General features: G+C 40.0%; 1 protein-coding gene across 2 annotated transcripts in view; it reads left to right on the top strand.

Moving 5' to 3' along the window:
* The first annotated feature begins 22,689 nt into the window (after positions 1-22,689).
* The window catches only part of IL12RB2 (interleukin 12 receptor subunit beta 2), a 92,905-nt gene continuing 90,757 nt past the window's right edge, over positions 22,690-24,837 (top strand). The window contains exon 1 of one of the 2 annotated variants that reach the window (XM_015141978.3): positions 22,690-23,347. The gene's annotated coding sequence lies outside the window, so the exon portion shown is untranslated. The remainder of the gene's footprint in view (positions 23,348-24,837) is intronic. The other variant, XM_028832658.2, reaches the window with a different exon arrangement.

Here is a 24,837-nt window from a genome sequence, read left to right as displayed (position 1 = left end):
CAGGAGTTTGAGACCAGCCTAGCCAAAATGGTGAAACCCCGTCTCTTCTAAAAATACAAAAATTAGCTGGGCGTGGTGGTGTGCGCTTATAGTCCCAGCTACTGGGAGGCTGAAACAGGAGAATCGCTTGAACCTGGGAGGTGGGAGTTGCAGTGAGCTGAGATCGCACCACTGCACTCCAGCCTGGGTGGCAGAGCAAGACCCTGTCTCAAAAAAATTAATTAATTAATTAAAATAAAAAATAAAATGCAGATTCTGATTCAGCAGTTCTGGAATAGGCCCAGAGAGCCTGCATTTCCAATGGCCCTTTTCAGATCAGACTCCCAAAGTGCATATTAATCTGCTAAGGATTATGAGCGTAGTTAGTTGAACTAACTACAGTAGTAGTAGCAGTAGTAGTAGTATAGTAGTTAGTTTGCAGTAGGCCCGTAATATGAGGGGCCTAGTGCAAAATGAGAATGTGGGACCCATCATTCAACGATTATTAAGAATTTTAAGAAAGTGATAACAAAGCACTTAACAAAACACAGAGCTATTATACCGTTGAAGCATGTGCAACTTCACAGGTCACATGCCCATGGAGCCGGCTTTGATTGTAGCCTTCTGTTTTGATGAGTTTGAATTGGGACCAGAGAAGGATTGCTGTAAACAGTAGGGGAGAGGCAGAGGCAGAGCCTGTGGTCCTTCTCTGCTCTCCTCCAAACAGATTTGGCCTCATTGTTGAATGAATGTTGAACATTTGAAAACCAACCACCTTTCTGCAGGAGCACTAGTTATCCGCCTGTTTGTGGAGCCCATGTATCTCCATCCAGTTCTCATCAGGAGAGCCATGAAATGCTTACCTTTTATCCTTAATTGCCACTGACTTTGCCTCCGTGTTAGGCTAGATGTTCTTGCTGTGTGTCTCCAAAGGCCTTTACACTTTCACAACCTAACCCTTCGCATGTATTATTTCCATTAACTAGTTTAGTCATCTGTCTTTCCTCCTGGACTATAAGTTCAAGGAGGGGTAGAGACAGTGTCTGTCTTCTTTATCTTTGTGGCCCCTTTCTTTAGCATGTGCCTGGAGTAATACTTCTAAATATACATTAACTGAGTTGACAATGAGAGTAATAGTTAACATATCTGTCATTGTCAGATGTTTTAATTTTAGCCATTTTGGTGGGTGAGAAGTGGTATCCTATTGTGGTTTTAATTTGCATATCCCAGATGACTAATAAGGTTGAGCACCATCTCATGTACTTATTGACTTTGAATACCCTCTGTATTCGTGTGCTAGGGTTGTCATAACAAGGTACCACCGACTGGGTGACTCAAACAACGGAAATTTATTTTCTCACAATTTTGGAGACTAGAAGTCTAGAAGATTAAGGTGCTGGCAGGTTTGCTTTCTTCTGAGGACTCTCTCCTTGACGTGTAGAGGGCTGTGTTCTCCCTTTGTCTTCACATGCTCTTCCCCTGTTTGTGTGTGTCCTAATCTCCCCTTTATAAGGACAGCAGTCGTATTGAATTGGGGCCCACCCTAGTGACCTCATTTTAATTTAATTACTTCTTTAAAGATGCTATCTCCAAATGCAGTCATATTCTGAGGTACTGGAGTTGGGGCTTCAGCATATGAACCTGGGGGGATACCATTCAGCTCATAACATCCTTTTTTGTATAAGTGTCTCTTCAAGTATCTTGACCATTTTTCTTTTGAGTTACCTACTGTTAGGAGCTCTTGATATCTCTTTGACTCAAGCCTTTTCTGCAAGCCCTTTGCTGTTGGTTACATGGGTTACAACTATCTCCATCCATTCTTCTAATGATATCTTCTAATAAATTGAAGTCCTTAATTTTAATATAGTTCAATTTGTCAATGTTTCCCTTTATGACTAGTGCTTTTCTTTTTTCTATTTAGAAAATCTTTGCTTCCTCCAAAGTAATGAGACATTCTCTATGTCTCTTCAAAACTTTTGTTTGTTTTACATTTCATATTTAGACATATGGTCCACCTGAAATTTCTTTTTATGTATGGTGTAAGGAAGGGTTCAATATGTGTTTTTCCAAACATATATTTAATTGATCCAGCAACATTGATTGGAAAAAAACGTATTTTCCACTCTGCTCTGGCAGCATTGGATCTATAAGTTATTCTGCAGAAAAATTGATATTTTAATAACATTAAGTCTTTAAGTCTATGGTTTTATTATCATGAATTCTGCGTAGGACTTCTTGATATTTATCTTAAATCTGTGGCTTGATAACTTTTGTCATTTTGGAAAACTCTCAGAAATCATCTCTTCAAATATTTCTTCTGCTGTATTCTCTCTCTTCTCTCTGTGGAATCCAGTTACATGTATGCTAGACCTTTTTATTCTGCCTCACATGTCTCTTACAGCTTTTTGTCTCTCCCTACTTCAGTCTGCATATTTTGTTCTGACCTGTATTCCAATTTACTTATTTTCCCTTCAGCAGCATCTAATATGCTATTATATCAATCCCTTCAGTTCTTACTTTGCAATTGTATTTTTTTAGTCCTAGAATTTCCATTTGATTAATTTTTACAGTTTTCATTTCTCTGCCAAACTTTCCATTTTGTTATTTAATTTCTTAAACATTAATTTCTTAATATCTTTAGTTTGATGAGAATGCTCATTAAAATACACATTTAAAAATTCTAATATTTACATCTCCCATGGCTCTTTCCAGTTTGGGATCAATTATATATTATTTTTGTAGGCCTCATTATTTCTTAACTCACCTCCAAACACTTGTATGTGAAAAATTATAAGAGCAATTTGAGGCTTTGGAAAATGTTCTCTTCCTCCACAGAGGATTAACATTTGCTTCTGGTAGCAAGTTTGGCCAGAGGTAGGTCATCTTAATGCAACCTGGGATTAAAATAATCCAAAGGTAGGCCTCAGTTCTTGTGAAGTCTGTTCTCATTTACATTTATTCCTAAGACAATGCCCTTCAGGATCCCAGCTGAATGCCTGAAGTGTCTACCAGGAAACCTTTTCTAGCTTTGTCTTTTGTTTCTTCCACTTTTTTTTTTTTGTCCCTACAGCTCATAGGACACCTCATGGAGCTTCCTCAGCCACCAGCCACTTTGTCGGGTTTCCTCTAAGGGGAAAGAGAGTCCAAATACCAGGCTTACATATCTAGGCTTTCTTTTTCTTCCAAGACTTGGTCCTGCAAATTCTCCGTCTTCCCAGGTCTCTTGTCAGTTAGGTTTGGATAGGAAAATATATAACTAGCATTGGTTTCTTAGAAGCTGAATTTCTGAGATGGTTCCATTGTCAGGTCTGCTGAGTTGTGCTCAGGTGTCTGTCCCTTGGATGCCTCCTGGTACTGCCTCTCGAACAAAGAGCGTCATCACCAATCCTTGTGTGATGATGTCAACTTGATTGGATTGTGGGATACAAAGTATTAATCCTGGGTGTGTCTGTGAGGGTGTTGCCAAAAGATATTAACATTTGAGTCAATGGGTTGGGGAAAGCAGATCCACCCTTAATCTGGTGGGCACAATCTAATCAGCTTCCAGCGAATATAAAGCAAGCAGAAAAATGTGAAAAAGAGACAATGGGCCTAGCCTCCCAGCCTACATCTTTCTCCTCTGCTGGATGCTTCCTGCCCTCAAACGTCAAACTCCAAGTTCTTCAGTTTTGGGACTTGGACTGGCTCTCTTTGCTCCTTAGCTTACAGACAGCCTATTGTGGGATGTTGTGATAGTGTAAGTTAATACTTAATAAACTCATATATATGTGTGTGTGTGTGTGTGTATACATATATATCCTATTAGTTCTGTCCCTCTAAGAGAACCCTGACTAATACAGATTTTGGTACCAGGAATGGTTCTAGAGGAACAGAATATTAAGGATGGAGTTCTTTAGTTGGTTTTGGGGTTTCTGGAGTTGGCTGCTTAATATGATTCAACTCCAAAATGCTAGGGACTCTACTTCCAATAGTATAGATAAAACTGATAGTTCTTGGCATGAACTGTTTAGAGAGTTATGCAAAATAAATGCATTTGATGCTCCCGATTCACCACTCATGAGAAGCAAGGAGTTTAGTGACTCTATACATAGTACCTTTGACCATATGTGGAGAACCAAGGAATATAATGAAGCAGATTGGCTGCTCCTAAGCTCAGTGGACAAAGTGATGAAAGAAAATGATGAACCCAGGGATTCTATCTCCTGGCTTCAGAAGCAGATACTGAGCCTCAAATCTGCTAAGATTTCCCCGAGTGAGAGTCTTGTCTCCTATAGAGAAAGAGCTGAAATTGTGGAAAAACAGACATGAGCTTTTATTATGTGAGTAGCTGTTCACCTGCAGCGAAAGATGAATGCACAGCCTCGCCAGATGTCTACTGTTAAAGGCATTGATTGGAAAAGAATGGGACCCTGCAACTTGGAATGGGGACATGTGGGAGGACCCTGATGAAGCTGAGGACACTGAGTTTGTAAACTCTGATGAACCTTTTTTGGCAGAAGGAACAGCTTCCCCATCCCCAGTAGTGGCAACATCCCTCCTGGACCCACGCTGCCGTCAGCCTTTCCATCTTTGAGAAAATAAACCCTGCATTGCCTGAGGCAACAGTGATGGCCCCCCTGAGGCAGTTGCCAGGCAAGGTAATGTTGATTCTCCTCAGAAGCCACCCTCAACACCTCTGTTTGTTTCTAGACTTATAACTAGATGCATGTCCCAGTGGGCCCCTAGAGGTGAGGTTGAGAGTGTGACCCATGCGGAGGTGCACTACACTTGAAAAAAACTGTTTGAGTTTTCTAATTAATATAAACAGAAATCTGGAGAACAGGCATGGGAATGGATATTAAGGGTATGAGATAATGGTGGAAGGAACATAGAGTAGGATCAGGCTGAATTTATTGATTTGGGCCCACTAAGTAGGGACTCTGCATTTAATGTTGCAGCTCAAGGAGTTAAAAAAAAAAAGGTTCTAATAGTTTATTTGCTTGGTTAGCTGAAATATGGATTAAAATACGACTCACTGTGAGTGAGCTGGAAAAGGCTGATCTCTCTTGGTTTAATGCAGAGGAAGGGATCCAAAGGCTTAGGGAGATTGGGATGGTGGAGCGGATTAGTCACTTTAGACCTCTCATCCCAGCTGGGACGGTCCAGAAAATATACCCTGGACCAATGCCTTGCGAAATAGATTTGCGAGGGCGGCACCTGCATCTTTGAAGAGCCCTGTAATCGCTCTTCCTATATGTCAGATCTAATAGTCGGAAGTACAAAATTTAAATACATTGGGAATGATCGGATCAGGGGATGGCAGGGACCAAGTGGCAGCGCTCAACTGTCAAAGGTAAGGTGGGTGTAGCTCCTGTAATGGACAGCAGAGGCAAAGCAGAAATCAGAATATTCTTACTCGTGTAGAACTCTGGCGGTGGCTAATTAATCGCGGTGTTTCTAGAAGTGAAATTGATAGGCAGCCTACTGCATTCTTATTCAAATTATACAAACAGAAAACTTTTAGGTCAAATGGACAAAAGACTAATTTGAATTATAAAAACAGAGAATCACAGCCCCTCCATCAATTTCCAGACTTGAGCCAGTTTACAGACTTAGAACCTTTTGAATGAAGGGGAGGCCACGTCACCTTGAGGAAGAACCCCATTACATTACCGACAATTTATTCAGTGAATCTTTCTCCCATCCTTCCCCAAGGACACAGTTGGCTTTTTACCCGGGTAACTGTGCACTGGGGAAAGGGAAATGATCAGACATTTCGGGGACTACTGGTCACTGGCTCTGAGCTGATGTTGATTCCAGGGGATCCAAAATGTCACTGTGGTCCTCCAGTTAAAGTAGGGGCTTATGGAGGTCAGGTAATTAATGGGCTTTGGTGGAAACTGAACGTTTGACTATGGGTCATCAGGTCACCATGTGACCTGAACTGTCTATCATGAACTGGGTGCTTTCTGACCCATCTAGCCATAAAGTGGGTCACACACAGCAGCATTCCATCATCAAATGTTAGTGGTATACACATGACTGGACTCAAGCAGTTCCTGAAGGCACAAGTAAGTTACATGAGGAAGTGGCTCAAATGTCCATGGTCTCCACTCCTGCCACCCTGTCTTTTCTCCCCCAGCCTGCACTGATGGCCTCATGGGGAGTTCTCTATGATCAGTTAACAGAGGAAGAGAAGACTAGGGCCTGGTTCACAGATGGTTCTGCACAATATGCAGGCACCACCTGCAAGTGGATCTGCAGTACTATAGCCCCTTTCTAGGACATCCCTGAAGAACAGCGGTGAAGGGAAATCTTCCCAGTGGGCAGAATTTCGAGCAGTGCAGCTGCTTGTGCACTTTCACAAGGAAGGAGAAATGACTAGATATGAAATTATATACTGATTCATGGGCTATAGCCAATGGTTTGGCTGAATGCTCAGGAACTTGAAAAAAGCATGATTGGAAAATTGATGACAAAGAAATTTGGGGAAGAGGTATATGGATGGACCTCTCTGAGGAGACAAAAACTCTGAAGATATTTGTATTCTATGTGAGTGCTCACCAACGGGTGACCTCAGTGGAGGAGGAGTTTAATAATCAAGTGGATAGGATGACCCATTCTGTGGACATCACTCAGCCTCTTTCCCCAGTAACCCCTTTCATCGCCCAACGGGCCCATGAACAAAGTGGCCATGGTGGCAGGGATGGAGGTTATGCATAGGCTTAGCAACATGGACTTCCACTTACTAAGGCTAACTTGGCCACGGCCACTGCTGAGTGCCCAATTTGTCAGCAGCAGAGACCAACACTGAGCCCTCAGTATGGCACCAACCCTTTGGGTGATCATCCAGCTACTTGGTAGCAGGTTGATTATATTGGACCTGTTCCATCATGGAAAGGGCAGAGGTTTGTCTGCACTGTTATAGACACTTACTCTGGATATGGGTTTGCCTATCTTGCATGCAATACTTCTGCCAAGACTACCATCCATGGACTCACGGAATGCCTCACCCACTGTCATAGTATTGCGCACAGCATTGCCTCTGACCAAGGAACTCACTTTAGGGGTAAAGAAGTGTGGCAGTGGGTTCATGCTCACGAAATTCACTGGTGTTACCATGTTCCCCATCATCCTGAAGCAGCTGGGTTGATATAACGGTGGAATGGCCTTTTGAAGTCACAATTACAACGCCAACTCGGTGACAATACTTTGCAGGGCTGGGGCAAAGTTCTCCAGAAGGCCAGATATGCTCTGACTCAGTGTCCAATATATGTTACTGTTTCTCCCAAAGTCGGGATTCACGGGTCCAGAAATCAAGGGATGGAAGTAGAAGTGGCACCACTCACCATCACCTCTGTGAGCCACTAGCAAATTTTTTGCTTCCTGTTCCTGCAACATTATGTTCTTCTGGCCTAGAGGTCTTAATTCCAGAAGGAGGAACACTGCCACCAAGAGACACAACAATCATTCCATTAAACTGGAAGTTAAGATTCCCACCTGAACACTTTGGGCTCCTTCTACCTTTAAGTCAACAGGCTAAGAAGGGAGTTACAGTATTGGCTGGGGTGATTGACCCGGACTATCGAGATGAAATCAGTCTATTCCTCCATAGCGGAGGTAAGGAAAAGTATTCATGGAATACAAGAGATTCATTAGGGCATCTCTTGGTATCAGTATGTCCTGTGATTAAGGTCAATGGGAAATTATAACAGCCCAGTCCAGGTAGGACTACAAATGACCCAGACCCTTCAGGGATGAAGGTTGGGTAACTCCACCAGGAAAAATATGTATGTATGTATGTGTATATATATATATATATATATATATATATATATATATGTGGAAATATATTTATATCTCATATGGAAGAGGACATCTTCCATACGAGAGTTTTATTTCTTCTTTTCTATGACATTTCATGATCTCTTGGTCAAGTCTTACTGAAGTTGTGGAGTGTGCCACCTTACTCTCCTCTGCATCTTTTTTTTTTTTTTTTCAGATGGAGTATCACTCTGTTGCCCAGGCTGGAGTGCAGTGATGAGATCTCGGCTCACTGCAACCTCCACTTCCCAGGTTCAAGTGATTCTCCTGCCTCAGCCTCCCCAGCAACTGGGATTACAGGCACACACCACCACGCCCAGCTAATTTCTGTATTTTTAGTAGAGACAGGGTTTCACCATGTTGGCCAGCATGGTCTCGAACTCCTGGACTCAAGCAATCCACCTCCTTGGCCTCCCAAAGTGTTGGGATTACAGGTATGCGCCACCACACCTGGCCCCCTCTGCATCTTTCTGCCTCATCCACAGAGTACCCATTCTCTTCTTCCTCCAAGTCATTCTCCTTTCTATTTCAAGAGTGACTTAAAAAGAGGATTAGGTCAATGTTTTCAGTCCCTCAGTTCTTTATAGTCCAGGACAAAGGGCAACTATCTTTCCTAGACATAACATGCCTCTCTGACTTTGTCCTCTGCTGGGAAAACACTTCTTGCACCTGCTGGGTTTTTTTTTTTTCTTAATGATACCTTGAGTTTAAAGTAATATTTATGCCAAAATGGCATATTTTGAGGTGGCCTATTCCACTACCATTCACACCTCATGAATTTTTATGTCTCATAGGAATTATGCCAACCTCCCCAAGCTCAACCTGCACTTTGACTCCTTGCTTCCAACCATACTATTCCATCTCCATAAATGGTCCTTCCACACTCCTTTGTGCCTGCACAGTTCCTATTCATCCTCCTGGACCCACCTCAAGTGTCACATCCAGTGCCACTCTGTTTTTGATTCCCTAAGAATGAGTCAAATCCTGCTCGGATTATTGCCATAGCAGTGTGGACATTTTATAACTTACTCTTGTGCATATCATCCTTTTAGAAAAATCTTTATATCTGTTTTCCTCCCAAAATTGAGAACAGACTGAGGACATTAAATTCTACCCATCTTGATATTCTCAGCAATTAGCACTGCACACTGAATGATTGTTTAAACAAATGCGCAAATATGAGCTTGAGGGAGATTAAATTGGCAAAAGAGTGACTAGGAGAATAATACAAAGGCAATTACTAGTGATGACAATAGGAATACATGGAATATCAAGGTGGCAAAGTTAAAAGGATTTCACACCAAGTAAAATTAGGAAGGAGAGAGAAAAAAACAGAATTGATGCCAAGTCAAAATTCTTTAGTTGTACACCGTTTTGAAAATCTAAAGGAAGTTTTTTAACTTCCTTTATATTCATTCCTGGGGGGAAGAAAATGCACATATGCATTTTTGCATGTTAAATGAGGAGATTCCTTTCTTAAATGTCCCCAGCTCAAGTTTACAGACCACTACTTTAAAACCATGAGACTAGATGGTTTGCAAGGTAGTGATACCATTAACTAACCGATGAACATCTTGAAAAATAGCTGGGTTAGAGGAGTAGAGGAAAGTTGGGTTTTGATCATATATTAAGTTGGTACAAAAGTAACTGTAGCTTTTCCATTAAAAGTAATGGAAAAACTGCAATTTCTTTTGCACCAACCTAAGTAGAAGCCCCTATAGTGTTTACGGATTTGACTGCTTTGGAGATACCTGAGGTGCACGATGTATAGAAATTCATAGTGATGCCGAGGCACATTCGAATCCTGAGGCACTTCTATAAAACAGCAACTCACTTAGTAGCCCAGCTGAGAGCCTAGCAAATAAACCTCAACTGATTTATAGATTGGTCCTACCAAAGTGAAAAAGATCAGTTTATGAAGTGGGTATATGCAAAGGAAACTCAAAACTCTAAAGGGTAAATTTAAATTATCGACACAAACAAGCATTTTCCATGAGAGAATTTGTGGGGTAAGTTTAAATTATTGACACAAACAAGTATTTCCCATGAGAGAATTTGTAGATATATTAATTCATGTTGACTATCAAGGTTTACTGCGTTTGAGTTTGGAGACAAAGATGTTCATTAAGTTGAAATAGCACTGGAAAAGAAACTGAAATTAGGATTGTGGTTTGAGAGTCTTTCCTGCTAAGGAGTGCATTTCACAGATCTAAGTGTGAGATTACTAAATGTGATAAGCAGAATTCTAAGATAGCTCATGATTCTCCTTCCCTTGTATTCACACCTGTATGTAATGCCCTCCTCTTGAGTGTGAGTGGAAACTGTGACCCATGTCTAACCAATGGAATGTGGTAGAGATGATAGGGATATCACACCTGTAATTGTGCTACCTTATATGGCAAAAGTGAAGGTATTTTGCAGCTGTAATTAAGGTCCCTAATCAGTTACCTTTGTGTTAATCAAAAGGGAGCTTATCTAGGATAGACCTCATCTAATCAGATGAGCCCTTTAAAAGAGGGACTGAAGCCCTCCCTGAGTTTAAAGAAATCTTCCTGCTTGCCTTGAAGAAGCAAGCCACCAAGAGTTCATCAGATGCAAGGAAATGAATTCAGCCAACTTCCAATGAACTTGGAAGAGGACAAAAACCTCAGATGCTGTCATAGCCCTGGTCCACATGGTGACTGCAGCCTTGTGAGACTCCAAACAGAGAATCTAGTTAAGTTGTGCCTAGACTCCTGAGCTGCCAAAACCATAAGATGATAATGTATTGCTTCAAGCCCCTATATTTATAGGAATTCATGACAGCAGTAGAACACTGATTTACCAAAGGAAAGAGAATATGGAGAGAAGCAAAGATGGTTAAAAAAAAAAAAAAAATTCTGACAAACGTACCTGCCTTTGAATGACTGGGGGAAAAAATAAGGACAGTAAGGGGGATTAAAAGGGAGGGTGATCAGGCAGAGAAATCAGAAAATAATATGGCAGACTAGACTAATACAGAAAGCTCTCTCTAACTCCAAACACATAGAAATCCTATTATTTTTTTCTTTTTTTTCCCCAATGATCTAAAAGTATTTTTTAATTGTCTAAAACATATAGCCAAGCAAAAAGCAAGAAAGAACAACCCCATGTGCCAGAAATGAAAAGAGGCCCAAAGTAAGGGCATCAAGTGAGAGAGAAAACAGAACAGCTCACGGGAGTAAAAGAAACAATTACAGACCTTCAGGACTGGAGCTTTAATACTGCTCAGGAGAGTTTAGTGATCAGTCTTGGACCTGTGTTTGATGGAAAGCTTACATAACCCTGGGAACCACACAGGGCTGCCCCGTTAGTGAGAATGGGAAAAAGAAAACTCCACCAAAACAACACAATAAGACAATAAAAAGAAATAAGAAGAATTATAAGTGAAGAGACAAAGGTTTCACTATTTTTAGGTGATATCATCATTTGCATTTAAAAGATACAAGATAAACTAGTATAACCAATAAAATAAACTGTTATAACAGATTGTTATAAAGTTTACCAGAACAAGATCAGTGTATAAAAAGCACTAGTGGGCCAAACGTGGTGGCTCACGCTTATAATCCCAGCACTCTGGGAGGCCAAGGCAGGCGAATTGCTTGAGTCCAGGAATTTAAGACCAGCCTGGGCAACATAGCAAAATCCCGTTTCTACCAAAAATACAAAACAAATTAGCTGGGAGTGGTGTTGCATTCCTATAGTCCCAGCTACTCAGGAGGCTGAGGTGGGAGGATCGCCTGAACCCAGAAGATCGAGGATGCAGTTAGCCAAGATTGTGCCACTGCACTCCAGCCTGGGCAACAAAGCGAGACTCTGTCTCAAAAAAAAAAAAAAAAAAAGTCCCTTGGTTCCAGCAACACCCAATTAGAAACAGAAAATGTAACTAAAAGATTTATTTTATCATAACGACAAACAACAAAGTTAGAATTAACATAATAAGTAATGCCAGAATTTTGTGTGTAAAAATATTTAAGTAAACATTTATAAAATAGGTATAGCATACATATAGCTCAAAATTCAAAGATACAAAAAAAATATATTACTTTAAATTCTCCTCCCACCTTTCCCAGCCACCCAATTTCCTTTTCTGGGGCAGTCACCCTTTGTTTCTTTTGCATTTTTTTTAGAGATATCCTAGGCATACATAGGTGTTGGGAGCAGGCCCCCCAAAATCTGGCCATAAACTGGCTCCAAAACTGGCCATAAACAAAATCTCTGCAGCACTGTAACATGTCCATAATGGCCCTAATGCCCAAGCTGGAAGGTTGTGGGCTTACCGGAATGAGGGCAAGGAACACCTGGCCCACCCAGGGCGGAAAATCACTTAAAGGCATTCTTAAGCCACAAACAATAGCATGAGCGATCTGTGCCTTAAGGACATGCTCCTGCTGCAGTTAACTAGTCCAACCTATTTCTTTAATTCAGCCCATCCCTTCATTTCCCATAAGAGATACTTTTAGTAAATTGACTATCTATGAAACAATGCTAATGACTTGCTTGCATATTTACCCCATAAATATGTGGGTAGATCTCTGTTCGGGGCTCTCAGCTCTGAAGGCTGTGAGCCCTGATTTCCCACTTCACACCTCTATATTTCTGTGTTTGTGTCTTTAATTCCTCTAGTGCTGCTGGGTTAGGGTCTCCCCGACTGAGCTGGTCTCGGCACATAGACAAATATTTTTTTCTTATTGTTTTACAAAATGACAGCATAATAGAACATTAATCTGCACTTCACTTTTTTCACATATAAATATATCTTGGGGATAATTTCACATCAGTACAAATAAAGTTGTCTCATTATTTTAAAGTGAAGCATCATATTCCTTGTACATAACCAACACCATATAAATGGAAATTGGTACCAACAATATTATTTCAAAAATCCTTGTACATACATCATTTTCCACATTTCCATGTGCAAGAATATCTTATGTTCAAATTGCTAGATGAGGAATTGTTAAGTCAAAGGTTATGTGCAGTTAAAATTTTGATAGATAAAACAATAGTCCTCCACAGAGGTTATGCTAATGTACATGGCCACCAGTAATGTAGGTTAATGTACTGTTTTCTCCCAGTTTCCTCTCCATCTCAGTGGGCTTTTTTTCAAATTTTTATCTTTGTCAATATGATATGTAAAAAAATGGTCTCATGCAAACAAAACAGAGAAAGAAATACCGCTTCACATTCACTAGGATGGCTATAATCAGAAAGATGTAACAACAGGTTTTGGTGAGGCTGTGGAAAACTCAGAACCTTCATATACTACCGATAGTAGGAATTTAGAATGATGCAGCCAGTTTGGAAAACAGTCTGGCAGTTTCTTGAAAACTTAAACCTACTATTTAACCCAGCAATTTTACTCCTAGGAATATACTCAAGAGAAATGAAAACGTATGTCCATGCAAAAATTTGTATATGAATATTCATAGCAGTATCATTCTACCAAAACAGTAGAATAATCAAAATGTCTATCAACTGATGAATGGATAAACAAAAAGCAGTGTATAAATGTAATGGAATGTTCTTAGTCTCTAAAAAGTAATGAAGTACTGATACATGCCACAATATAGATAAACCTTGAAAACATATGCTAAGTAAAAGAAGCCAGTTGCAAAAGACCACATATTACATAATTTCATTTGCATTAACTATCTAGAATAGGCAAATCCATGGATACAGAAAGTAGATTAGTGTTTGGCAAGAATGTGGGGCACAGGGAGAGAGGGGCTGAGGATGGTAACTAAAGGCTACAGTATTTATTTTGGGGGTGGTGAAACATTCTAAAATTGATTGTGCTGGGCACAATGGCTCATGTCTGTAATCCCAGAACTTTGGGAGGCCAAGGTGGGTGGATCACCTGAGGTCAGGAGTTCGAGACCAGCCTGACCAACATGGTGAAACCCTGTCTCTACTAAAACTACAAAATTAGCCAGGTGTGGTGATGCATGCCTGTAATACCAGCTACTCAGGAGTCTGAAGCAGGAGAATCATTTGAACTTGGGAGGTGGAGGTTGCAGTGAGCCGAGATAGCGCCATTGCACTCCAGCCTGGGCAACAAGAGTGAATAAAATTCCATCTCAGGGAAAGAAAATTCTTTGTAGTGATGGTTGCACAACTGTGAGACTATTGCAAAAATGGTCTCAGTATAGTTTTAATGTGTATTTCTATTATTAATAGTGAAGTTGAACATCTTTTCATATATTTATTAGCCTTTCAGCTTTCTCCTCCTATGCATTGTCTATTTTTATCAATTACTTATTTTCTATTCATTTTCTTTTCCTTAGTTTACAGGAGTTCTTTGTGCATTTTAGCTTCACTGAGATGCTTTACAGATTGGCAAAGATTAGAAAGTTGATGTGGCAGGCAGAAAAAATAAATGACCTCCCAAAGAGATCTACATCCTAATCCCCAGAGTTTGTGAATATGTTAGGTTATATGACAAAGGAGAATTAAGGCTGCAGATGGGATTAAGGTTGCTAGTGAGCTGACTTTAAGATTGAGAGGTTATTCAGGTAGGTCCAATGTAATTACAAGCATTCTTGTACTATGGAAGAAAGAGTCAGAAGAGTGATAGGAGGTGAGAAGGATTTGACTGGCCATTGCTGTGTTTGCAGATGGAAGGAAGCCATCATGAGCCAGAGTGCCAGTAGCTCTAGCAGTTAGGAAAGGCAAGAAAAAGAATTATCTCCTAGAGGTACCAGAAGAGAATGCAGCCCTGACAACAAGTTGGTTTTTAGCTCAACCATACCCATTTCAAACTTCAGGCCTTCAGAACTGTAAAAATCTGTATTCTTGTAAGCCAGTGAGTTTGTAGTAATTTTTTGCAAAGCAACAGGAAATAAATAAAGTTGGATAAGACAAAATTCTGGAAAGGATGTGGAGAAACATATTTCTATGTGGTACTCATATGAGTCCCAACTGGCAGGGCCAATTTTGGAGAGCAATGTGGTAGTACTTAGTACAATTGAGTGGGTGCATCTCTTATGACCCAGCACTTCTGTTTCTGGGTACATACCTCATAGAAACACCCAGATATGTACACAAGGGACATACATTAGGATGTTCTTTTATCAAGGTATTATTTGTGGTGGTAAGGAATTGGAGGCAACCTAGAAGCCCATGAATATGAGCATGGCTATGTAAATGTGGATTATGCTGGTGATGAAATGCTGCGCAGCAGACTGAAAAAATGAAGCTACTTGTAGCAACATAGATTGACTATAAAAACATAATGTTGATGGAGAAAAAACTTAAAAGCAGCATTAAATCTATAGCATACTACCATTTATTTAAAATTTTAACGCATATAGCAAAGTATTTTATCACGGATTCATATGTATGTAAATAAACACAAGAGCTGTGAATTGGAAAAATATTTATAAATAAGAGTGTCTATGGAGTAGAAAGAAGAATAGCACTGAGATGAATGACAAATGAGGGGAAAAGAAAATAAGATAAAATAAAAAATTAAAAGGGGATGTGGACTTAAAAAGACACTTGCACACTGTGAACTCTATATACTGACAATTTCACTCAACACAATTCTGCACATCTAGGGCAGGACACAGCAACTTTTCTTTAAAGGGCCAGATAGCAAATATCTTAGGCTTTGCAGATCATGCAACATTCACAATCTCAAGGGTTCAGTAGAAAAAGGCTACTAGATGGGCAAAGAGCACAAATAATAAGACTCATAACTAGGAGAAAAGTCAGCAATAGAAATAGACCCAGAAACAACAGAGATAACAGAAACAGGAGACAAGGATTTTACAACTATTATAAAAATCTCGAGGATTTAAAGGGAAAAACTAATAATAAGAGAAATCGAGGCCGGGCGCGGTGGCTCAAGCCTGTAATCCCAGTACTTTGGGAGGCCGAGACGGGCGGATCACGAGGTCAGGAGATCGAGACCATCTTGGCTAACACGGCGAAACCCCGTCTCTACTAAAAAATACAAAAAACTAGCCGGGCGAGGTGGCGGGCGCCTGTAGTCCCAGCTACTCGGGAGGCTGAGGCAGGAGAATGGTGTAAACCTGGGAGGCGGAGCTTGCAGTGAGCTGAGATCCAGCCGCTGCACTCCAGCCTGGGTGAGAGAGCCAGACTCCGTCTCAAAAAAAAAAAAAAAAAAGAAGAGAGAAATCGAAACTATACAAAATAAATGGAATTTCCAGAGCTGAAAAATACTTTAATATCTTATATAAAAAGCTAATTGGATGGATTTCACAAATTTGACATTGCAGAAGAAAAAGCAATGAACTTGGAGATATAGCAATGAAATTTTTCCAAACTGAAGCAGAGAAAAAAAAGACTGAAAAAAAAAATGAATAGAGCCTCAGTGACCTGTAGGACAATGTCAAACACACCAAAATTATGTAATTAGAATCTAGCGATGCAGAAGAAACAGTTGAAGAAATAAATATGAAAAGTTTTCCAAATTTAGCAAAAACTGCAAAACCACAGATCCAAGAAGCTCAATAAATACTAAGCAGAATAAACACAAAGGAAACCACACCAAGGCACATCATAATATAATAGTTGAAAATCCATTATAAGGAGATCTGAAAGCCATTAAGAGAAAAAACAATTACACACAGGAGTGCAAGATTAGACTTAACACTGACTTCTCAACAGAAATGCTGCAAGCCAGAAGACTAGGAAATAATGTATTTAATATGCTGGGAGGAGGAGAAGTAAACCTAGAATTTTAGATAGAGTAAAAAAAGTTCTTCAAAAATGAAGGCAAAAAAAAAAAAAAATAAACAAACACAATTTTTAAGAACACAAAAGCTGAGAAAGTTTGTCAAGGGCAGACCTATGCTATAGGAAATATTAAAATAAATTATTTAGGCTGAAGGGAAATGCTACCAGCTGGAAATTTTGATCTACACAAAGGAGTAGATAGCAGTAGCAATTGTAAATATATGAGGAAATATAGAAAATTTTTGTTTTTATATTTTTTAATTTTTTAAAAGATAACTAAGTAAAAATAGTAATAATGTATTGTGGGGCTTAAAACATAAATGAAAGCAAAATGTACAATGAAATCGTGCAAAAGATATAAGGATAGAAGCATACTGTTGTAAAGGTTTTGTATTATACATAAACTGGCATACTATTTGAAGGTAGACTGAGATAAATTAATAATAATACATATTTTTAAACTATCAGACATATGAAAAGATGTTTGCAATCAAAGATACACAGTGTAAGGCAATGAAATATCATTTTTCACATGTTAGATTGATAATTATAGAAGATTTATAGCATTCACTATTAGTGATAATGTGGCATGCTAGTGGAAGTATGAATTACTACAATTTGGATGGTAATGCGGCATAATCCATTAAAGTGAAAAAGCTCATATTCTTTGATTCAACAAGCTACATATGAGATTATGTTACCCACAAATAAAAGCACCATATATTTGTACAAGTATATGTGTAAGAATATTTTTATTTTGGTGAGTATGCTGCATTTTGGGGGAGGCAGGGGGGCAGGTGGGAATTAGAAACCTGAAGACCTGTAAATAAGAGAATGGTTGACTAAGTCTTAGCACGTACATGGTATGGAATACTTGTAGCTTTTGAAAAAAATGAGGCCAGGCGCAGTGGCTCATGCCTGTAATCCCAGCACTTTTGAGAGCCCAAGGTGGGTGGATCACTTGAGGTCAGGAGTTTGAGATCAGCCTGGCCAACAGGGTGAAACCCCATCTCTACTAAAAATACAAAAGTTAGCAGGGTGTGGTGGCACATGCCTGTAGTCCCAGCTACTTGGGAGGCTGAGGCAGGAGAATCATTTGAACTCGGGAGACAGAAGCTGCAGTGAGCTGAGATCGTGCCACTGCACTCCAGCCTGGGCAGCAGAACGAAACTCTGTCTAAAAAAGAGAGAGAGAGAGAGGAAAAAAGAAAAAAATGAGAGCTCTACTGTGTTCATTATGGAATGAAGTTTGTGTCATGTGGTAAAAGGAAAACAAAAGATGGATGGATAGATAGGGAAATAGAATAGCTCAATTTGTTTAAACATAGAATATATTTTCTATATGGTTTAAATATAAAAAATATCTAAAATGCTTTTATACATCTATAAAGGCATTGAGAAAAATGTGGAAAGAGTCTCATAAAACTATTATTTGGGAAGGAGAGACTGGAGGGGAAAGGAAATAATATTAAAATTTGATACTAGTCTGCAGTGTTTAATTCGTAGAAAAGGATACTTAATTGAGATTCTTCCTGCCTCAGTTTTAGCAGAGGGTCTACAGGCCAAAATAAAAAACGAATGCATTCCCCACTGAAGACAGTGGTACGTTGGACCAATGACTTCTGGTGTGTCACATGCTTCTCCTTTTCCTAAGCTGAGCATTCATTGTCCCTGTTCCACCATTTTACATCATTGGAGTGGGGCAGGGAAGGGTAGGGGGTGCAGGTAACCTGGGTTTTTTTTTTACTTGTTTGTGTATAGCCTGTGGACCCGGAGGAGGCACATCTCACTAGGTAGCCACCAGTGCTCATTTTTCAGAGAGCTTGGCTCTGAGCTGGATGCCGTGACTGGACAGGACTTTGGGTTGTCTCATTTGGGAAATCAGAGTATTTTCTAGGTATGAGAAGCATGGAAAATAGGGATATTTGAAGCCAGAAGAATGGAATGTAGAAAAGAATCTTAATGATTATACATCCACATTTCAGAGTACTTTTCATGGGGCTTCTGTTGATGTACTCTACAACAAATCAAAAACAAACAAACAACAACATCAACAAAATGAGGAACATATGTGTGGTTTTATGTTTGTGAGAAATTTGCCTTTTATGCAAATCACTCTCCTTTTTATAAGAACTTGCCATAGTTTTACACCACCAAAAGTTCTGACTCTGATGATCAGATAACCAGCCATGACATGATGGAATCTGTGAATCCTGTAACATATGTTTAGATTTAGCTGCTAAGAATAGCAGAGCCAGTTTGTGAATAAAATTTATGTTGTGTAGGACCCTGCAGCTATCACAGCTTTAAATTTGCCTCGTCTCTCACTTTACTCTTTAACCTTTATGTTCATTTAACAAGGCTTCCAGCAACCTAAAGGCCGCTTGAAAATGCATTGCTCCTCTCTGAGACATGGCAATTTCCATTTGGTTTGTTTATCTTTTTTTTTTTTTTTTTTTTTTTGACAGAGTCTTGCTCTGTTGCCCAGGCTTGAGTGTGGTGGTGCTATCTTGGCTCACTGCAACCTCTGCCTCCTGGGTTCAAGCCGTTCTCCTGCCTCAGCCTCCCAAGTAGCTGGGATTACAGGTGCACACCGCCATGCCTGGCTAAGTTTTGTATTTTCAGTAGAGATGGGATTTCTCCACGTTGGCCAGGCTGGTCTTGAACTCTTGCTGCAGGTGATCCACCTGCTTTGGCCTCCCAAAATGCTGAGATTATATGTATGAGCCACTGAGCCTGGCCAGTTTGTTCATCTGCAAACAATGTTTGTGCTTGTTAAATGTCAGTTGTGGAGAATGTATAAGTCTACATCTTAAGAATGACGGAGATTATTCATAATCTGAGAATCTGGTATCATGCTATTTTAATTTTACATAAACTTTTTCCATACATAACTCTACAAATATATTCAGGAGTTATGTTGGTGTCCTATAAGTTTAATACTTTGGAGAGATGAGTAAAACAAAGTAAAAAGTTTTAGAAATGAAACTTTTACAAAATGAGGCAGTAATGTTGAACAGTTAATCTTAGATTCTGAGTTTCCTCATTATAAGTAAAAGTTTAAAATGATGTTAAAAACCTTCTCACCAAGTTTAATAAGTGCCAGCATTCATTTGATGCCTTAAATCACTATGTTAGCAATCACTTCTTAGTGTTTACCCTGACAAGTGACACTTTAGGAAAAGCACATCTCAGTTATTCATAGAATAGTGTGATTACATATTTTCAGGGCGTTTGGTATCAGCAATGAACCAAGTTAGACATTTAAAGTAATGGAACTATACCAGAAATGGAAACTGAACTAGTATTTCCTAGAAAAGACTTTGTCACTGTCACTGTGGTTATCCACTTAATTGAGCTTTTGATTTGCAAGTACATTCATTTACCTAACAGCTACACAGAAGACCGTATCATACCCATAGACTTAAAAATGATTACCCTAACAATCATAGTTGACATTTTGGGTTGTATATTAGACTCCTGCTTCATCAGGCATCCTCTACCATCTAGTGTTAATTCTTTAGAAAGCACAGAAGCAAGTTTTTTTGTTGTTGTTTTTATTTTTTGTTTTGTTTTGTTTTTTCTCTAACTAGACAGGCAACCACTGACAAAAGCCATGCCTGTATTAGTGAAACTCCCAAATATTAATAGGAGGAGAAGGCAGAAAAAGGAAGTGGGGACATAGAAAGGCCTCTACAGATGATGATTTCATCCGGAAAGGTTACTGACTTGCTAAGAAAAATTATATTTAATTTTCCAACTAATTTTTAACTGTTGAAAAGTGTGAAGACTGGACAACACCTGTAATCCTGTTGAATTGGCCAAAAGGAATGGGATCTTTCCAGAACAAATCAGTTCAATTCAATAAATACTTATTGACCACCTGCCCTGTGCCACTCAGTGTGCCAGATGCTGAAGATAAGGGATTCTTGAGTGCATAGAGTTTATAATCCAGGGAGCATGCAGGATAAGAGAGCAACTGTTATCAATAGCAATCAGTGCAAGTCTTCACTTGATAATGTAACTCTAAGTTAAACAATATACTGATGGACCTAGAGCATGATAATTTCTCAAATAATATTTATGTAAAAGTGGTCATCTTCTGACTTCTTTTTTCTTGCATCTAGGGAAAAGAAGAGAATAAAGAAGGCTATCACTGTTACCTGCATCTTATTGTATTCTCATAATTTGTTGTGCTTGCTTAACAACCAGACTCAAGTTCTTTCCTCATCTGTTCCCTCAAAGAATATGCCTCAGATGCATTTGGAACACCATTTTGTGTCTGACTGCAGCAATTTTGTGAGATGCTACCATTAGAAGTTAATAGAGCAGTGGTCTTTCAACATTTTATATGGTATGCTCCCTCAGGAAAAAAAAAAAAAAAAAAAGCATTTTTGAGAAACATCCCCAACATATGTTTGGTTGTTTTTTTATTTCCTTATGAAACATATGTATATGCGTATTTATATGTTTGTGTGTGCGTGTGTGTGTGTATGTGTATATATGTGTGTATATATATGTATATGTATGTGTGTATACATATATATGTATATATATGTATACACACATATATACACATACACACACACATGCACACACAATATATAAATTAAATTTTTAAATGAGATAAAGAATCAAATACATTTTTGAAATTATTGATTTATTAACAAAATTAAAAGCCTTCCTTCTCACTAAAAAGTATTGAAAAATCCATGAATTATGCAAGATTGTTATAACATTTGGCTATAATAATCTTATTTCTCATATCAATCAGTTGTCATTTTAAATTAATGAGAAGCTGCAGCATTTTTATATTTTTTAACAAATGGATTCAAAATCCACTGAACTGCTCAATTAAAAGATTGAAACAAAATAGCAAATTGTTTCCAAGTTTTTAAAAGCATTTTCTGTAGATGACAATCATATAATCGTTAGTAAGAAAAACACACAATAATGGCAACACTTTGAAATACTTGTTTTCAAATCGTCCCTTCATAACAACATATCACTTGTTGTGAAAATTACCTTGAAGAAACAATAACAAATAAACCTCTGGGGTTTTTTGTTCTTCAAAAAGATCTATTAGATAACATATACTGAGAACCATATATCAATACAGAAAAAATCAGCAAATTTAGGATATTTGTGTGTTTTTTTGTAAAAATAAAGAAAATGACTCACTTTAAGACAACTTTTAAAACTTTGTTACAAATGATTTTTACAATTATGTATCATCTCATTACAAAGTAATATTGATTCTACAATTTAAAAGATTTTAGTAAAATTATTCATGTAGATAAACTACTAAAGCCTGTAAACTACAATATGTCACAATCCCATAAAGACAATCTACTGTACATTGTTGATTCTAAGATGTACATTTTTCATATTTAACATCTCATTTGGGAGCGGTTTTAAGGTAATGCCCAGAAGTGTGGTATGTAGTTGTCCTATTGTGCAAGCTCAGCAAACCTGGATTGGGCTCAGTGGACTAGAAGAAAACTCCAGAGACCACAGCAGGGGGACTTTAAAAAAAAAAAAAAAAAAATCGATAGGTAATATACGTATGTCTAAAATCTAAAGTTTATTTAGAGATATCTAAATAAATAAAATCTCTAAACTAAATAAAATTTTAGTTTAAAAGATTCTAAATGTTGAGAAAGCATTGTCGTTGTTTACCTGGCCGTTCTTTTTATTTCTTACCAGTGCATAAATAATGGTATGTCTTATAATTAAGGAAGTCTTAGATTTAAAGGAATTTTGTTGACGGGCGCTGAGGCTCAGGCCTGTAATCCCCGCAATTTGGGGGGAGGCGGGAGGCAATTTGGGGGGCAATTTGGGGGGAGGCGGGAGGATTGCTTGAGGCCAGAAGTTTGAGACTAGCCTGGGCAACAGAGTGAGATTCTGTCTCCATAAATTTAAACAAACGTGTTTGTTTGCTTGTTTGTTTTTTTTTTTTTTAAGTAATATTGTCATAGATAAAGGCACAGCTGCTGACCCCTCTGCACTGTGGTCAGTTTTCCCTCTTCCCTGAGAGCACCGCTTGTAACATGGGACCTATACGGGCGTGGTGACACGCCATCTCTTCGGGTTTAACTTTTTTCTCATTTTTTAGATGGCAAATACAAATGGAAGTTCCAGTATGTTCTGCCCGCACTCCAGTGGGCGGTCTTGTGAGCAGTCCACTTGGGAAGCTTTGGCGCTCAGGTGTGGTAAGAGCTGGGCGGTGCAGAGCACAGAGAAAGGACATCTGCGAGGAAAGTTCCCTGATGACCGTCCACAAAGTGCCACTTCTCTGTGTCTGTGAACGCTGAGAACATGATTTTGTAGCGCCTATCATACAGGTGCATAAACGCACCTCACCTCGGTCAACCTTTGCTCCGTCTTGTGAGACAAGCTTTATTATCCGCATTTTATATGAAGGGAATCTGACCGTGGAGAGAGAATTATCTTGCTGAAGGCGACACAGCAGAGCCCACAGGTGGCAGAATCCCACCCGAGCCCGCTTCGACCCGCGCGGTGGAAACCACAGCGCCCGCCCCACTGCGCGTCCGGCGCCGAACTCGCTCACAGAGAAGCGAGCTCTCTCCGCCCGGCTGCCACCGCCCAGCCCCGGCCCCAGCCCCGGCCCGACCACCACTCGCCGCCAGCTCCCCGCACCTCGGCGCTGCAGCGCCCGCCCCGGAGTCGGTGGCGCGGGGGTGGCGGGCGCGGAGGCTGGAGGGCGGGCGCTGGCACCGGGAACGCCTGAGCACCAGCGGAGAGCGCGACACGTGCGGCCCAGAGCACCGCAGCCACCCGGTCCCCGCCGGCCTGGGACCGCGCCCGCGGGCAGGCGACACGCGGTGAGTGACCAGTGGCTCGGGGTGGGGGACAGAGAGAACCCCAGGATCCCTGACCAGCGGGGTGTCTGCGTTCCCGGGATTCCGTGCCTCGCGTCTTCCCGAGGAGACTTCGGGGACGTCTTCTCTCTTTAAGAAAACGAAAAAATATATATTATTTTTTAAGTCTTCCAATATGATTTCAGATGGCTTCTCTTCAACACAGTCCTAACGCCCTGGGCACAGATGTTCACTTGGAGGTACTGGGTTGTGGTTTGGCTGGATGGAGGGGAGGGAGCGCGCTGACTGAGCCTCCAAGGTACTCTCCGGGCCGGGCACAGAGAGGTGGGCTCACACGGAAGAGAGGGGACGGCGACTGGGAAAGGGCAGAGGGCACCCCTGAGGGTCCAGCCTTGGTTCAGGCCCACAGGCGTGGCTCCCGTTGCTTGAAAATGTATCTAATGTAAGATATTGGGGGGGGGCCTTCCATAGTCTCGGATGAGGGTGAACTATCCCTGTCTCAGCAGGCTTTCCTGTGACCTCTGGACTGACCCTGCTGGCCAGTTACTAGCAATGCTCTGGTGCAAGCAAATTGGCCAGCCTCAGTTTTCTCTTCTGTGAAATGCCTCTTCCTTTGTGAACTATGAGGCCCTTCTCACCTCCCTGGGACACACTAAATATCAGTGTCAGCATTGTACGTGATTATGTATCTGTACCGTTAGATTCAGGTCTTACAAATAGTAACCTAAAAGCATACAAATAGATCTTGCTTAAGAACAGGGGCCCGGCAGGGTGGCTCACGCCGTAATCCCAGCTACTTGGGAGGCTGAGGCAGGAGAATTGCTTGAACCCGGCAGGCAGAGGTTACAGTGAACCAAGATGGGACCTCTGCACTCCAGCCTAGGCAACGGAGCAACAGAGCGAGACTCTGTCTTAAAAATACATGCATATATACATATATTAAAAAATATATAAATATATACATATTAAATATATACATATTAAATATATATGCACATATGTATAAAGAACAGGGCAAAATTAGTCCTTTTTTCTCCATTTTTAAAACTCTAGATAATTGTTATCATCTACTATGTGTGTGCTCTGTGTAGATGAACATCTTTGTTGAGCACCTACTAGGTATTTGGTTCTTGAATATACATTATCTAATTCCTTAAAAACATAGTGAAACTGTTATTAGTATTCCCATTTTACAGATGTGGAAACTTACATGTTTCACACAGTTAGAGTGACAGGTTTCTGGCTCAAAACTGTGTTCCTTCTGTTTCTACCTCTCTGGCTCAGAACCTTATACCCACCTCCACTTGAGCAAACAAATGTTGGATTCTCATTTTCCATTAATAGGAATGGTCCAGTGCCCTATTTCTCTGTCCAACACTAAAGTCCAACACTAAGGTCCACTAAAAGGACCTTAGTGGCTAAGAGCTAGCACTTTCTTCCCTATTTTAATGTGAAATCCTCAATACATTACACTATCTGTTAGGCACAACAGG

This window comes from Macaca mulatta, chromosome 1 (genome assembly GCF_049350105.2).
Source record: "Macaca mulatta isolate MMU2019108-1 chromosome 1, T2T-MMU8v2.0, whole genome shotgun sequence".
NCBI lineage: Eukaryota > Metazoa > Chordata > Mammalia > Primates > Cercopithecidae > Macaca > Macaca mulatta.
The sequence above is the reverse complement of the archived record's forward strand: the minus strand, read 5'-3'. Positions and strand labels throughout refer to the sequence as shown.